Source organism: Pteropus alecto, unplaced genomic scaffold, assembly GCF_000325575.1.
Source record: "Pteropus alecto unplaced genomic scaffold, ASM32557v1 scaffold33, whole genome shotgun sequence".
In the NCBI taxonomy this organism is placed as follows: domain Eukaryota; kingdom Metazoa; phylum Chordata; class Mammalia; order Chiroptera; family Pteropodidae; genus Pteropus; species Pteropus alecto.
Window position 1 is genome coordinate 7,539,440 of NW_006435762.1, and position 14,213 is coordinate 7,553,652.

Consider the following 14,213-nt stretch of genomic DNA (forward strand, 5'->3'; position numbering starts at 1 on the left):
AATTCATATTTACTCAAAAAAAAGCAAACATGCTCACCAATATTGTTTTAATTCCACAACTAAATACACAATTTTAATATTATGTGATGCTTGTCAAATTTTTAAAAGAAAATTGTAAAGAATATAACTGACATCTCCTATGTGAATAGAGCTAGTTGGGGATTACCTTAAAATAAGTTGTCCTTGAAGGCAATTTTGGTTCTTAGGAACTTAGCTAAAGCATGAGATAGAGAGTTTAAGGGGGAAAAAAATAATGTAGCATTTAAAAAGAGAGGACAAACTAGCAGCAAAAATAATTTCATTTTTGTGTATTTGGCTTTTAATCTCAAAGCCTCATGTTCAAATGTTGCTAAATGTTCAAATAGCAACTTGAATATTTAGAATGACTTGTCATATGTATTGCAAAGGACAGACCTTCAACAAACATCTGTTGAACAAATGAATGGATGAAGAATAAATATGTTAAAAGCTAACTATGCAACAAATCAACTGAAAAAAAATCCTGTCTGGTGGGTTCTTTGGAATTAGAACTTGAAATATAATTGTTAATAATAGCTACTGATCAATTGGTGAATATTTATTAGGACTCTGGTCCCATTAGTCTTGGAGATACTCTGAAAAAGACAAAGTAAAACAGTAAATGTGTCTACTCCCTCAAACCTCCCTTCTTCCCAAAACACACAAAAAAATGAATTCACATAAGACAATATCGGAAAGACATAAAAGCTAAGCAGAGTCTTAAACCAGGATCATATCTTATAGAATAGGATGATCTCTTTGAGGTGGTGACATTTAAGCTGGATTCTGAATGACTAGGAGAAAATAGCCTTGCAAAGATTGGGAGAGTATCATGACAGACAAAATGAAAAGTTACTGAAAAAGCCATTAAGTTAGAATGTGTTTGATATGTGTTATTACCACATGGAGTAGAAAGGCAAATGTATCTAAAGGTTAGTGGGATTATTTATCAAAGAGAAGAAGAGGAGGGTGGAGTTCAGATCATGTAGAACTTTTGAGAAAGGAGATGGGTGTGATTTCATCAAGTAAGTGGAATAGTTTAAGAAAAGGAATGTCATTAACATTATATATTATAACATTATATTATTTATATATTATATCGATGCGTCCAGAGTTCTTAAAGAAATCAAGGTTGGAAATAAAGACAGTTGAGTCATTGGCTTATAGATGTTTAAACCAGGAGTCCCAGGAATTAAAGCACCAGAGAAAGAAGGGGATAAAGAAAAAGTCACCGAGGAAAGGAGTCTTTAGAAAAAACTGAGAAAGTGATTATAATCACAAAGCAGGAAAAAATATTTGATGACTTTGATTTATATTTTATTTCCCACTCAGTAATTTTTTTAAATAAGAAATAAAAATTTAAAATGAAACTGTAATAGTGTTCTTTAACTTAGGTAGTGATTGTTTTTGTGGAAATATGGGTTAGTAACCTTGTCATATATGTGATTTTATAAAAATTCACAGAATCATTGAGCTTTAATTAGGCTATGGAATTTTGCACATTTTTGGTCAGGATATTCAAAATCCCAAGTTACTTTTTTGTTTTATTTTATTTTATTTCATTTCATTTCATTTTTATTATTATTTTATTTTCCTGACTAGAGGAAGGCGGAAGTCCTTATGACTCACAAACCATTTGCAGAAATTTGAATGTCCATTTATTGCTAAGTGTTTCGTTCATTTTGATGTACAGTCAAATAACTAAAATAAATGTCAGTAATATTTTCTTATTTGATTTTGAAATTTAATGATTGAGAAAAGCAATCATTTGAGATAATACAGAGGGAGACAAGTTAGCATATCCAATTGTTTAGGTGAATTTTTTAGTGACATCTAATTTAGACATACCAAATAGATTTAGTCTAATAAAAGTATTTTAGAATTTAGGTTGAGTTTTTTTAAAGTCACTTATGTGTTCAAATTATCTGAGTAAGAAAAAAACTAAAAAATTTTATGGCCAATTTTATCTTACTAATTTTTAATTAAAATATATTTGGGACTTGTTGAATATTCTCCATTGAAATTTCCAAGTCATTTGTGAGTTGAACCATGAAATAGGTCTTTATTTCTCTATTACGATAGGATTGTTATATCACCCAAATATTCAAAGTACATTTCCCTATGTCTAGTGTCTTAGTATAATTTAAAAATCACCTAGTTATTTAAAACACATTTTCATTTTCTATAATGGAATGGTCTAATTTGTAAATAAATTTAATCATTTGAACAACAATACCTAAGCATGTACTACATGTCAATTTGGTCATATTTGGTCCTATTGGTGAATACATTGGACATTGTGCAATTATAAATACAATAGATAGAATATGAGAAGGCTGATTAAGCATATAGTATTTGAATACATATTCTATGTAAACAAGCTTAGATCTTTTAACATTTTAAAGTCTGCTATGGAATGTGGAGATGTAAGAGAACTTTCAGGTCATCTAAATTTACTTTTCGAAGCATACAGAGTTCTGTTCTGCTTTATCCTTGTTGCAGGACTGCACATAGTTGTCCAGAATTGAGTATTAGCAAGTGGCAGAGACTTTTCTGGGAGAGTGGCCTGTCTTGTTGTTCAATAACGACATAGCTTGCAGCAATTTTATCCTTAACTTATTAATTTGATTATAAAAGATTTTAGCTTGTTTTCAACTTTCCTTGGTTCATTTTCACATGTTAGAGTTCTTTCCTTCTGAGGATCTTATAATGTCAACTTTAGGTTATAACTCTACGGATATAGTATCTTTATCTTTTTAGTTTAATCATAATTTTAGAACTATAAAAGAATTATAAATGTTTTTGGCGTTTTAATTTTGTGTATGATTTCAATTCTTTTTTTATTTTCCAGAATTATAAAAGGTGAACGCTGTGTTATGTTTATTTCCAAACATATTTTTATCTTTCTATTTGTATTAATGTCTGTAAAATCACTGAAGAGCCAACTCTAAGGACTTGCAAATTAATTATTTAAATATTGTTTAACGTAAAAAAACTGGACTTGGTTCAAACTTACAAAATGTTTTTTTCAACCATTCTTTCATTAGATTCTTGTCACTTATACCTTGAAGTGTTGGAATCACACTGATTATCTTTTTTTTAATGCGAAATCTGTACTTTCTGATATGTTGGGTATACCATTAAAGAATTGATGAGTTTGCATATGAAACAGATTATTTTTTTTCTTAATTTTGTTTTTGAGAATTAGACCATATTTTTAAGCTCTCAAGCCTTTATATATATATTTGTGTCAATAGCCATAAAAAAAAGACCACTTGTACCTATACATAAATGAATGATTTACTTGTTTATTATTCAGAGAATTTGAGGCTATAGTGTGCCAAAAAGCTATAACATTTTCAAAGAAAATTTAGCGTTTCTTCTTGCTCAGTACTGTAATCGATGTGGTAAAAATAGCAGGCCTACCCTTCATCCTACTACTTAGAGGGAACCCACCCACAGAGTTACATTGATTAGGATTTGAGTCTAGCATATTTATTTTCATGGTAATATAAAGAAATGTTTATATTCCTGCTCACATTAGATTGCCAAAATGTGAGAGGCAAAGTATTTTGATGTATATCCACCTGTTGACCAACCAAGTGGCTCAGAAAAGAGACAAACATGTATGACTCAGATAATGCAACAGCTTTTCTAACCATCTATACTTGACACATCTCTGGGGGAAGGCAAGAAGGAGAAATAAATGGGGGTAATATAATACAGTTGACCCTTGAACAACATAAGTTTTAACTTCATGGGTTCACTTATATGTGGATTTTTTTCAATAAATACCTGTATTGTCTTCAATTTGCAGTTGGGAGTCTGTAGATGTGGAGGGCCAACTGTATGCATTCATCTATGCCATTTTACACAGGGGACTTGAGAATCTATGGATTTTGGTATTCATAAGGGTCCCGGAAACGAAATTTTATGGATAGTTAAGTTTTGAGAGAGTCAAAAATTATACATAAACTTTTGACCACAAGGAGGGTCAACCTCCTACCCTCTCATGTTGTCCAAGTGACAATTATATTTTAAATTGAGGGCATCATAGTTCGTTATGTATCCATGACCTTAGTATTAAAATTAGTGAGATGCAAGATTTAGAAATACTGATATGGGAGTGTTATTTCAACAGTCTCACCTATGATTTTCCTGAAGACAAATTTAAGAATTTTTAAAAAGTAATATTTTAATACATTTTATTTACAGTGTATGTGTTTTTTATGCAGATAAAATTATTGAGCATATTTGATCTATGGACTTTAAAAAATGTTTTTTTCTTGCCTGTTTCATGTTTTTCACTATCTTATCCTATTGACCAAATTATTTGTATTTGTCAGTGTAATGGTCTCTACACTTGATCTTAGCCAAAAGGCAGAGAAGTAATAGTGTGATATTCTCTAAATCTATTTATTTAATTGTGACATATGCTTGGAAAACATTTAAAAAATACTGTTTCATATGTCCTTCCAACAGTTAAATAAAATGTGAGAGATATAGACAGTTTATCATAGTAATTAAGAAGTGTTTAAAACAATGAAAAGAAAGAGCAAGCAAAACATCTCAGGATGGATAATAACGATAAAAATTTTAATAAATCAATTGTAAGTGCAATCAATTTTGTTATCACCATGTTAAGATTGCAGACATCCTTAGGGGAGAATGTTGCATACATTGCCATGTTCTACTGATACCTGCGTAGCCTCTTTGTTTTTTCAAAAGCCTTTAACTCTTATCAGCTATGGCCCAGAATCCAAAATTCTCTCAAGCTTATCAAACTCTTATGAACTCATGTTTTCTTTAAGTTGTATTTTGCAACAATGTTCTCATCTTTTATCAAGTATATCCCAGCTATATGAATTGAGTCCTTTTGACTTATATATTATAAAGATCATTGTTCTCCACTAGAATGTCTATCAAATATTTCATGTTCGAATCTCATCTGAAATATAAATAAAATTGATAATTTTGTGTGCTTGCCTATGCCTTTCTAACACCAGGGCTTTGCATAATGCAGATTCTCAGGATGAGATAGATCAGATAGTTCATTCAGAATCAAGAACATTTCTGAAAATAGGTACTTATCTGCCCATTTCAGTAATTCTATTCTACCAGACATTGAAAGGAGATCTTGTTATCCCTCTAATGTAAATATGAGGAAATTGATTGTGAGATTTAGTGAATTTCCATGGGCTTACATCAAGGATATGATGGACCTATGATTTGATCCAGGCTAGTCTACCTAGAGAAAGCATTCTTTCACTATGCATGTTGCACGGTTCCACTTTCAGCATGTGGAAGTTAGCCTGTCATAGGAGAGTTCAGAAACCTGACTAACTCCTTTAGCTCAAGTCCTTATCATCTTTCACCTTCTGTTTAAATGGTTATTATGCTGTAAGAAAGCTTTCTCTCTCTCTCTCTCTCTCTCTCTCAGGGGGGAAAAAAGGCATCAGCCTTGACTATAAAATTATGTGAACAACTTTAAGTAAACAAAATTTAAAGTAAAACCTTTGTCAATGCCCTTTACGACCATACGTATAGTTGAACAAGTTGGATATATCACTGTTGCACCAAACAATTAAATTGTGTGGAGACAGAAAGATTACACACACACACACTCACACACACACATACATATACATATATAATAAAAAATTACACAAGGAAATGTTACCGTAGTTCAGTACTTTAAAATCAATCATGGTATAAAGACATATTTATTATGGTCTACATTCCACACATTGAGCTTTGTCCTGGCTGTCTGTCTGTCCATCTGTCTGTCTGTCTATCTATCTATCTATCTATCTATCTATCTATCTATCTATCTATCTATCATCATCTGTCAATCTATCATCTATCTACCTACCTATTTATAACCATTTGGTTTAAAATATGAAAGAACTTCTTGATAGCTTTTATAAATTTTGACTTGATAATTAAGATGATCATAAAAATTTTGTGCATCTTTATAGCTCTCTGTATCATAAATACCTTATAAATTTTGCCCCTTTGTGTCCTCTGATTTCTGAAACAGGGAAATCACTGTATCACAACCTTGCTTTTATATTAGCAATTGTTCTATGAGAATATAAAATAGAAATATAATAGAAGACATTGATTTTAAAATGCTAATTGATTTAGAGTATCTATTAAGAAGTCCAATTAGCAAAAAACTAAACAAACTGACAAAGAAAAAAAAAATTACAGCAGCTGTGGAGTATTAGATATTTGACAGTCTGATTAATTTGAACATTCTCAACTTACCTCTGCAACCATGGGTAATTAAAGACAAGCTGGGGGCAAATTTCTTTATCCTCTCATTCTAAATTATTATAAGGTAGGTCCCATTTTTCTATTATTTATACCTCCTGGTCCACTATATTTATCTTTGCTACTATAATCTTTACAAAGTTAAGCAAATCATACTTTTAGGCTGATAAATTTTTAGATTTTTAAATATCAGGGGAAGATTTTAAAATATCAACAACTAGTCTTACAAATAATAGCTCATTTTCAATGATTTTTAAAAATGATTCAGAAGATTGATAAAAAATATCATATCACCTCAAGAAGTGACAAGTATGATTCTGCAATCCTGACTTAAATGATCTAAGGTCTATAAAAGTTGAGAAAAACTTTTATAAAGGAGGATATTATCTATAAAAAACAGCCTTTGGGAATTTCTTCCACATTTAGTGTAGGTAGGATCGGACTGAAACAAAGAGAAAGCATCTATTCACAACTGGCCTTAGTGTGCTTTAGCCATAGGACATAAACAATACAGTTTGGCCAAAAAGCTCTATACACAGAATTTTCTTTTTGGCAGGGTGTGTATGGATGCTGATACTGAAGGCAAGCTAAAGGAAAGAAAAAAGCCTTTTCCTTGGAACAACACACTAGCATACGTAAGCAGCTGCACTGGGCTTTCCAAAAGCAACCTGACCATCTCTAATAGAAAGCATCCCAGGTGCAAAGAATTTGTCTCAAACGGCTTTGTACTGAGTAAAGCTGAAAATGGCCCCATAATATAGCTAGTGTGGAACCTGAACCTAAGAGAAAAATATCTCTTAAATATATCAATAAAAGCTCTACCCTGACGAATGGCTTCCTTAGGCTTCAAGAAGAGATTAGGTCACTTGACTAAATCTTGGGCTTGGAATAGCTTTTATAGTGACTAATCAACTAGCCATACAGGTCAAAGATAAAAGGCCATGAAAAAGGGATGGAAGTCACTGATACAGTAAGAAAGGTTGGTCTAATATTTTCAAATTTTAAGTTATACAAAAAGAGTACAGAGAATCATTTTTGTATTAGCCCTGGAACATTTCCAAATATTTTTCATATTACCTTCACATAACAAAAACTCAATACATTTGCATAATCAACTGAGAAGTCACATATTTTGGCCAAAATATAATAAAATTGGAAATTAATAACATAAAGATATGAAACATTGCAACTCATACATGTAAAAATTCACTTTTAAAAATTCTTGTAAATAATACTTATTTAGGTAATCGAATTAAATAAAAGCATTACATAAAATAATGTATGTGATATAGCCAAACCTAAAATTAGAATAAATAATAATCTCTAAACAGTCTACTTATCAAACATGACAGAAATAAATATTCAACTCATATAAGTTTATAAATATTATAATTATGGCTGGATTATAAAGAATTGAATTCATTACTAAAGCCAAGAACTAGGTGAACTAGAAAGGGTAGAATTAATAAATATATTTAGGAACATTTAAATGGCCAATATAAAAGATACACACAAATCTCTGTCAAGATTAATCTATATAAAAGAATAAACAAAACATTGAAAATAAGAAGGAGCATAAAACTTCAAATAAAGGAGCAATAAAAATACGTTTTAAAAATTTAATTTCTGTCTACGGCCATGCCACTCTGAACAAGCCCAATCCCTTCTGATCTCGGAAGGTAAGCAGGGTCAGGCCTGGTTAGTGCTTAGATGGGAGATCGCCTAGGAAGACCAGGTGCTGTAGGCATAAAAAATAAAAATAAGGGATTGTAAGCTGGTCAACCAAGGGTTGCCTCAAATAAAAAAAAAAAAAATTTTAATTTCTACTTCTGGTACTATGGCAGAGCAGATACCCCTCAAATGTCCTTCTGCAAAGTACATCTAGATTGTGAATAAATTACAGCAATAAATATATATAAAAATAATATATATTTTAACAACTTTCTAGACTTTCTAGAAAGTAATGGACCCCACCCCACTTCTCCCCAAAAAAGAATATGGAGCTATAAATAAAACAAGAAGTATTGAAGGTTAATACAACTTGAAAGATGGGTTTGTTTGGTAGGCACATATCTACATTTGAACTAAAATGAAATTCTATGCTTTGTGACCTTGGGAAGGAGTTGGAGTTCAATCCTAGACTCCTTTATACTTGGAACTTTGAAGGTAGAAAGCAGGCAATAGCAATTTAGGAAAAAAATTAATTTCTTGCTAAAAGAAGACAAGATTAAGATCCTCTGGATTACCACAAAATAAAGCTCATAATGAAAAAAAAAAAAAAAAAGCCAAACACATACCATCACAAATCACTTTAAATGACTATTGCTAATTGAAATGCAAATGTTACAACCCCTATGGAGATGAATTTGGGAATATTTATAAATATTGCATACGCATGTATTTTTTATTCATTCTATACCTACCCATTTATTTCAGATACTTAGAAAAAATACATAATGACACATATACAGACTATGAATTATGGCTTTATTTATAATAACAGAAGAATGAAACTATCTACATTTTATCAATATGTACTAGCAAAATTAAAAGTTGTTTATCTGTAAATAAAAAAATTAATATATAAAAAGAATTGAGGATGGTCTTTATAAAATTCCATAGAATAATTGCTAGAATGCTTTTTTAAGTGGAAAAAAAAACAAAATGCAGAACAGCATTAATGGTATATTTCAAGCAAAACATATTTTTTGTCTTAAAGAAAACATATGTGCCTGTGTTTGTAGGTATATGTATTTAGTATGTGTATATGTTTTGATTTGCTAACATTTTCTAAGAAAAATGATGGTAAAATAAGAAAAAATCTAAAAAATTTATAGCAATATGAGGAGTGAGGAAATAGGAATATGAGACTTCTATAATTTTAACTTGACTTCAGAATAGTTTATATGTTTTACACAATTAAAAATAATCAGAAAAATAAAGCAATGCCTAAAATTAAAAGTGAATAGAAAAGCAAAATAATCCAAATGTCAAAATGGTTTAAAATGATTTCCTTCACAATTTTAGCAAAAATTCAAATTTTTCCCAATTTAATTCTCAATAATTTCTATAATAATGTAACTTTGTCTTTATTTTTTATTTATTGTTAATGAATATCTTCATTTTTGGAAACTTTCTCATACATATGACATTCTTTCCTTTCAGATTTCTCATTTTTTATTTCCTGGAATTCCTACTATCCAGATGTTAGATTTCTTTAACAAGAACTCATTAATCAAATCATTGCCAAATCCAATGTCTGGAAGCTTTTGCCCTGTGTTTTATTCTGCGAGTTTTATAAATTTACTCTTACATTCAGGTCTTTAGTTCATTTGAGTTACTTTTTGCATATGGTGAAAGGAAAGTGACCACCTTCATTCTTTTGCCTGTGAATATGCACTTTTCCCAGCAAAGGAACTAAATTTTAAGTAAATGTTTTCATAAACAATTTTGCTGCCCTATTGAACACTCCATTTGGTAGAATTCACATGATAAATCCTCAGACAATGAAGATTTTCTATAACTTTTATTTTTTAGTTAAAAAATACAGTGCAAAATCTCTTTTTCACAATTTCATCATTCATTCATTACTCCATCAACAAATACTCCTGTGAACAGTTATGTAAAAGAGGATAAAGTAATCCAAGCGCTCTGACTCACAGTTTAATGTTCATTCCTTTACCTCACACTATATTCTTGCTATTATTTCATTGTTTCTGAAATTGAAATGTCTGGGTCTTGCTCCTGGGAAGGAGAACAAGGACACACAAAAAATTTACAAAGCAAGTAACACTGTATATAGGGTTTAAAAGTTTAACATGGTTAGATAAAAAGATATTATAAAGCTTTATATTACTAGTATTAATATTCAGCCATTATTGGAAGAATAAAATTCTATTTCTTTTCAGCATTAAGATTTTAATTAATTTTATTGATGCATGAAAAGATTTTACAAATAATATATAATATTCAAAATTTATATTTAGAAATCTTTGCTTTCTTTGGATGCTTATGAAATCATTAAACTGTGTCCTTTTCTTTCTAGGTAATAATTTTGTATATTATGGCTGTCTTTCCTACAAAAAATTCCCATTAAAAAGTAGATTTAGAATATTATGGTGCTTGGGATTCTAATATCATCTCACTCATTGGAGTTCCGTAACACAGTTGCCTAACCGAATTTGGCTGATTGCTTAAACATAAGGTTAAGTAAATGGAAAACAAAAGCAGTAGAATCTGTGTGATTTCTTATACACTGGCTTTCCAAATATCATGCCACTACTGAGACTACTTTGTAAAAGCAATATAAGAAATTGTATCTTAAAAATACAAAACTGATACAAAACTAGAGGCATGATCACAGAAAATTCTCTCTTGGAAGAAAAGAAGTGGGCGGTCTTGATAACTATGTGGGCAGTGCCTGGAAGACTGAAGAAAGTAATGTCCTCCAATACCTACACATTAGCAGATAAACTAGTTGTACCCTGGCTCATAAAAGCCTTGAGAATCTAAAAAGAAACACTGCTGTGAAAAAAAAAAAAAATCTGTAAGACTGCAGCCATGCTCAAGCCTGTCACAAGGTTTACAAATAGAGTCTGTATACAGAAATGATGTGTGTATTTTTCTTACATTTGGACTCAATGGGAGATAATTCCGGAGCTAAAAGAGGATGCTCTTCTACCCTGTAATTCAGGATAATCTAAGGGAAAGAACTGAGATTGTTATATGCAAATTTTCTATAATAAAAAAAATAGGTGCACAAAAGTGAAAACCGCATTAAGATTTTTTTCTTAAGCCATATGGAAGAAATTGTCCATGGATAACATTAGATATATTTTTTGGTAATGTTTTAAGATAAATTATTGTTCCCAGATGAGTGCCATGCTGAATAAAAGGGAAAAGTTGAACAGAGTCGAAAAAGAGGGAAATAAACAATGGAGAAGGAGGAAATAACTGGTAAAATAAATTGGTCCCTCCCAGCACCAAGAAGATATAGGCAGTTCAAAATGATTAAGTCTGAAGAGAGATTGCACAACTGATGTTATTGTTTACACATTGACTTTTCTAATTCTCTTGACAATTAGTATTTGGGTATCAAGTAGCAGAGGACTATATTTCTCAAATCTTCCTAATACCAGGCCTTCATGTGACTGATTAATTGCTAAAGAAAGATGGTTTGAAGAAAAAGACTGAGGGATAATTAGATAGCAAAGAAAGATTGAAAGAATCAGGTTAGACTTATATAAGTAAAAATAACTGTAATAAGAGCTAATATTTATTTATCAATAAATGTTTGTCAGGTACTTTGCATATATAAGAAATGTATTTTATATATATATATAAGGCACTTTACATATATAAGGAATTTTTTATAAATAAGCAATATATTTATCATCTCCATAGAATGGATAAATAAATTGTGATGTATTTACACAGTGGAATACTACATAATGATAAAAATAGATGAACTATAGCTCTACACAACAATATGGATGAATATCACATGAAAATGCTGAGCAGAAGCCAGACACCAAACACTGCATCCTATATGCCTCCATTTTATGTATATAATTTAAAAACAGGCAAAATAATCTATAGTGATAGAAATTAGGATAGTGGTTACCTTGAGAGTAAGTAATGCCTGGAAAGGACTACATGAATGCTTCTGAGTTTTTGCAATATGCTATTTCTTGATCTGGATGCTGGTTACAAGGCATATTCAATTATAGAAAATGCATTGAGCTGTTCACTCTCGTGTATACATGGTGTAACTCAATAAAAAGTTTTTTTTAAATGTCGCAGTGCACTGTCAAAAAAAGTATGTGTGTATATCCATACACACTAGTTAATAGATATTTTACCTGAAATTGGTTCCCCCAGTGAACTACCTTTGTCTTTAATAAATTTCCAGTTTTGTACTTAAAAGGATATCTAAATATTATTCAGCCTAAAAAAAAGAGAAAGGAATCTGCCATTTGTGACAACATGGATGAACCTGGGGGACATTATGCTAAATGAAATAAGCCAGACTCAGAAAGACAAATATTACATGATCATATTTATTTGTGGAATCTAAAAAAAAATCAAACTCATAGTAAGAGAGTACCATGGTGGTTACCAGGGGTAGGGGTGCAGGGGAACACAGAGAATCTCTTACTCTTTCAAAGGATCTTCTCTCTTTGTATTTCCTATTCTGCTACCCTCAAATTTTTACTTTTTTCCCCTCCTTGTTTCTTTTTCTCAGCTTAAAAAAACATATTCATTTTCTCCTAAGTGTAAGAAAGAAAAAAAGAATATCAATTCCAAATCACCTTTTAACAATCTCCTTTTTTTTCCTTCTTTTTATAGTCAGGTTAATACAAACTACACTTACTCTTTTTCCTGTCTCTCTTCTTATTCTTTAACCCACTAAAATCAGGCTTACATCTCTGACTATTCATTAAAATATCTCGACAAAGTTCATCAATGACTTCTTAATTAATTAATCTATCTTCATTCATATGTATTTGATGACCTTTGACATTAGTGTCTCTCCATAAGGCCTCCCCCTGAGCTTTTGAGTTAGCAGTTCTCCCCCATCCTTCTCCTATTTCTCTAATGATTCTTTCTAAATTATCTCTATGGTTTTGCTTCTTCTAGCTCCTTCTTCAATGTTGGTGGATCTAAGAATCTATTTCACTCTCACTTTGCAAAATCTTAGACAATGGCTACCATATTTAGAAATTCAATCACTATATACTGATGATAACCAAATCAATGAGTTTAGACCTAGAATGCCAGGCACCTGTGAGGAACTACCACTGATGTTGCTACCTGAATGTCCCATAAAAAGGTCAGAAAATATATATCTCACACCCACTTCTCTCTTTTCTTCTCAAACTCAGTTACTACCACTGGTTCATCATGTTCTTAGGAATATGGGTGTTTGTTCTAACTTTATTCTCTTACTCATACCATCCCCACATTTTATCCATTGGAAAGTCCTACGGATTCTAATCATATGTTTTGCATAAAGATCGTCCCTCTGCATCTCCACTATCAGTATTTTGGTTAAAACTTGTGTCATCTCTCATTATTTCTCTGACTTCTTAATTCACCTCGGCCTATTGTTTCCATCTTCCACCTGCACACTGCTGCTGATATTATCTTCCTGATAATGCAGATCAAACTCCATGACTGCCATGATCGAATACTTACAAGAGTTTTCAGTGTCCATTGACCATCCCACCAACAATTCCTGCTCCATATTTTGCTATGCTTTTCTCTTCATGTGCCTGTAACTGGTGATAAGTCTAGCTAATTACAGCTACTTTTATGTACCATGTTGTTTCATACCCTTGTGCATTTGTACACTGAACCAAGAATGCCCGCTCTTTCCACCTGCTTAGTTCTCTGGCATTTTTTGAACATTTGAAAGATCTACTGGGAAAAATTACATAATTGCTTTGTATGTCTCTGCTATCATAAGACTAACTCCAAAATTCTAAATTCCCACACAAACCAATATTAGCATCCAAGCACATCAGTTTGCATTTTACACAATCTGCTTCCCAAGCAACTAAATGCTTAAGATGGTAAATCTCACCTCAGCTATGTGGATGGCCATCTTTGTTCATTTATATGCTAATGCAAATGGAAAGCAATATGATGTGATGATGATGGTTATTCCAGAAGACTGTGTGCCTAATACCTTTTTAACACACAATTTAATATTGTAATTCAGGGACCAGCAATAAAACTTGATGCCTTCTGTTGTTTTGCAAATCTGTTGATTATTTCCTTAAGGAAATAATGTCAAACATCAACTTCTCAGTTGAAGGGGAATCAAAATCTTAAAATCTGTTCTGGCTCATTGGGCTTCTTAGATATACACACAAATATTGGAGTAAGTTAAATGACTGTGTAAAACAATAAAAAAA

The 14,213-nt window shown here is 31.3% G+C and overlaps 1 pseudogene; it reads left to right on the forward strand.

The window, feature by feature from the left end:
* The first annotated feature begins 7,922 nt into the window (after positions 1 to 7,922).
* On the forward strand, positions 7,923 to 8,041 carry LOC112479097 (annotated as a pseudogene).
* Positions 8,042 to 14,213: the final 6,172 nt, after the last annotated feature.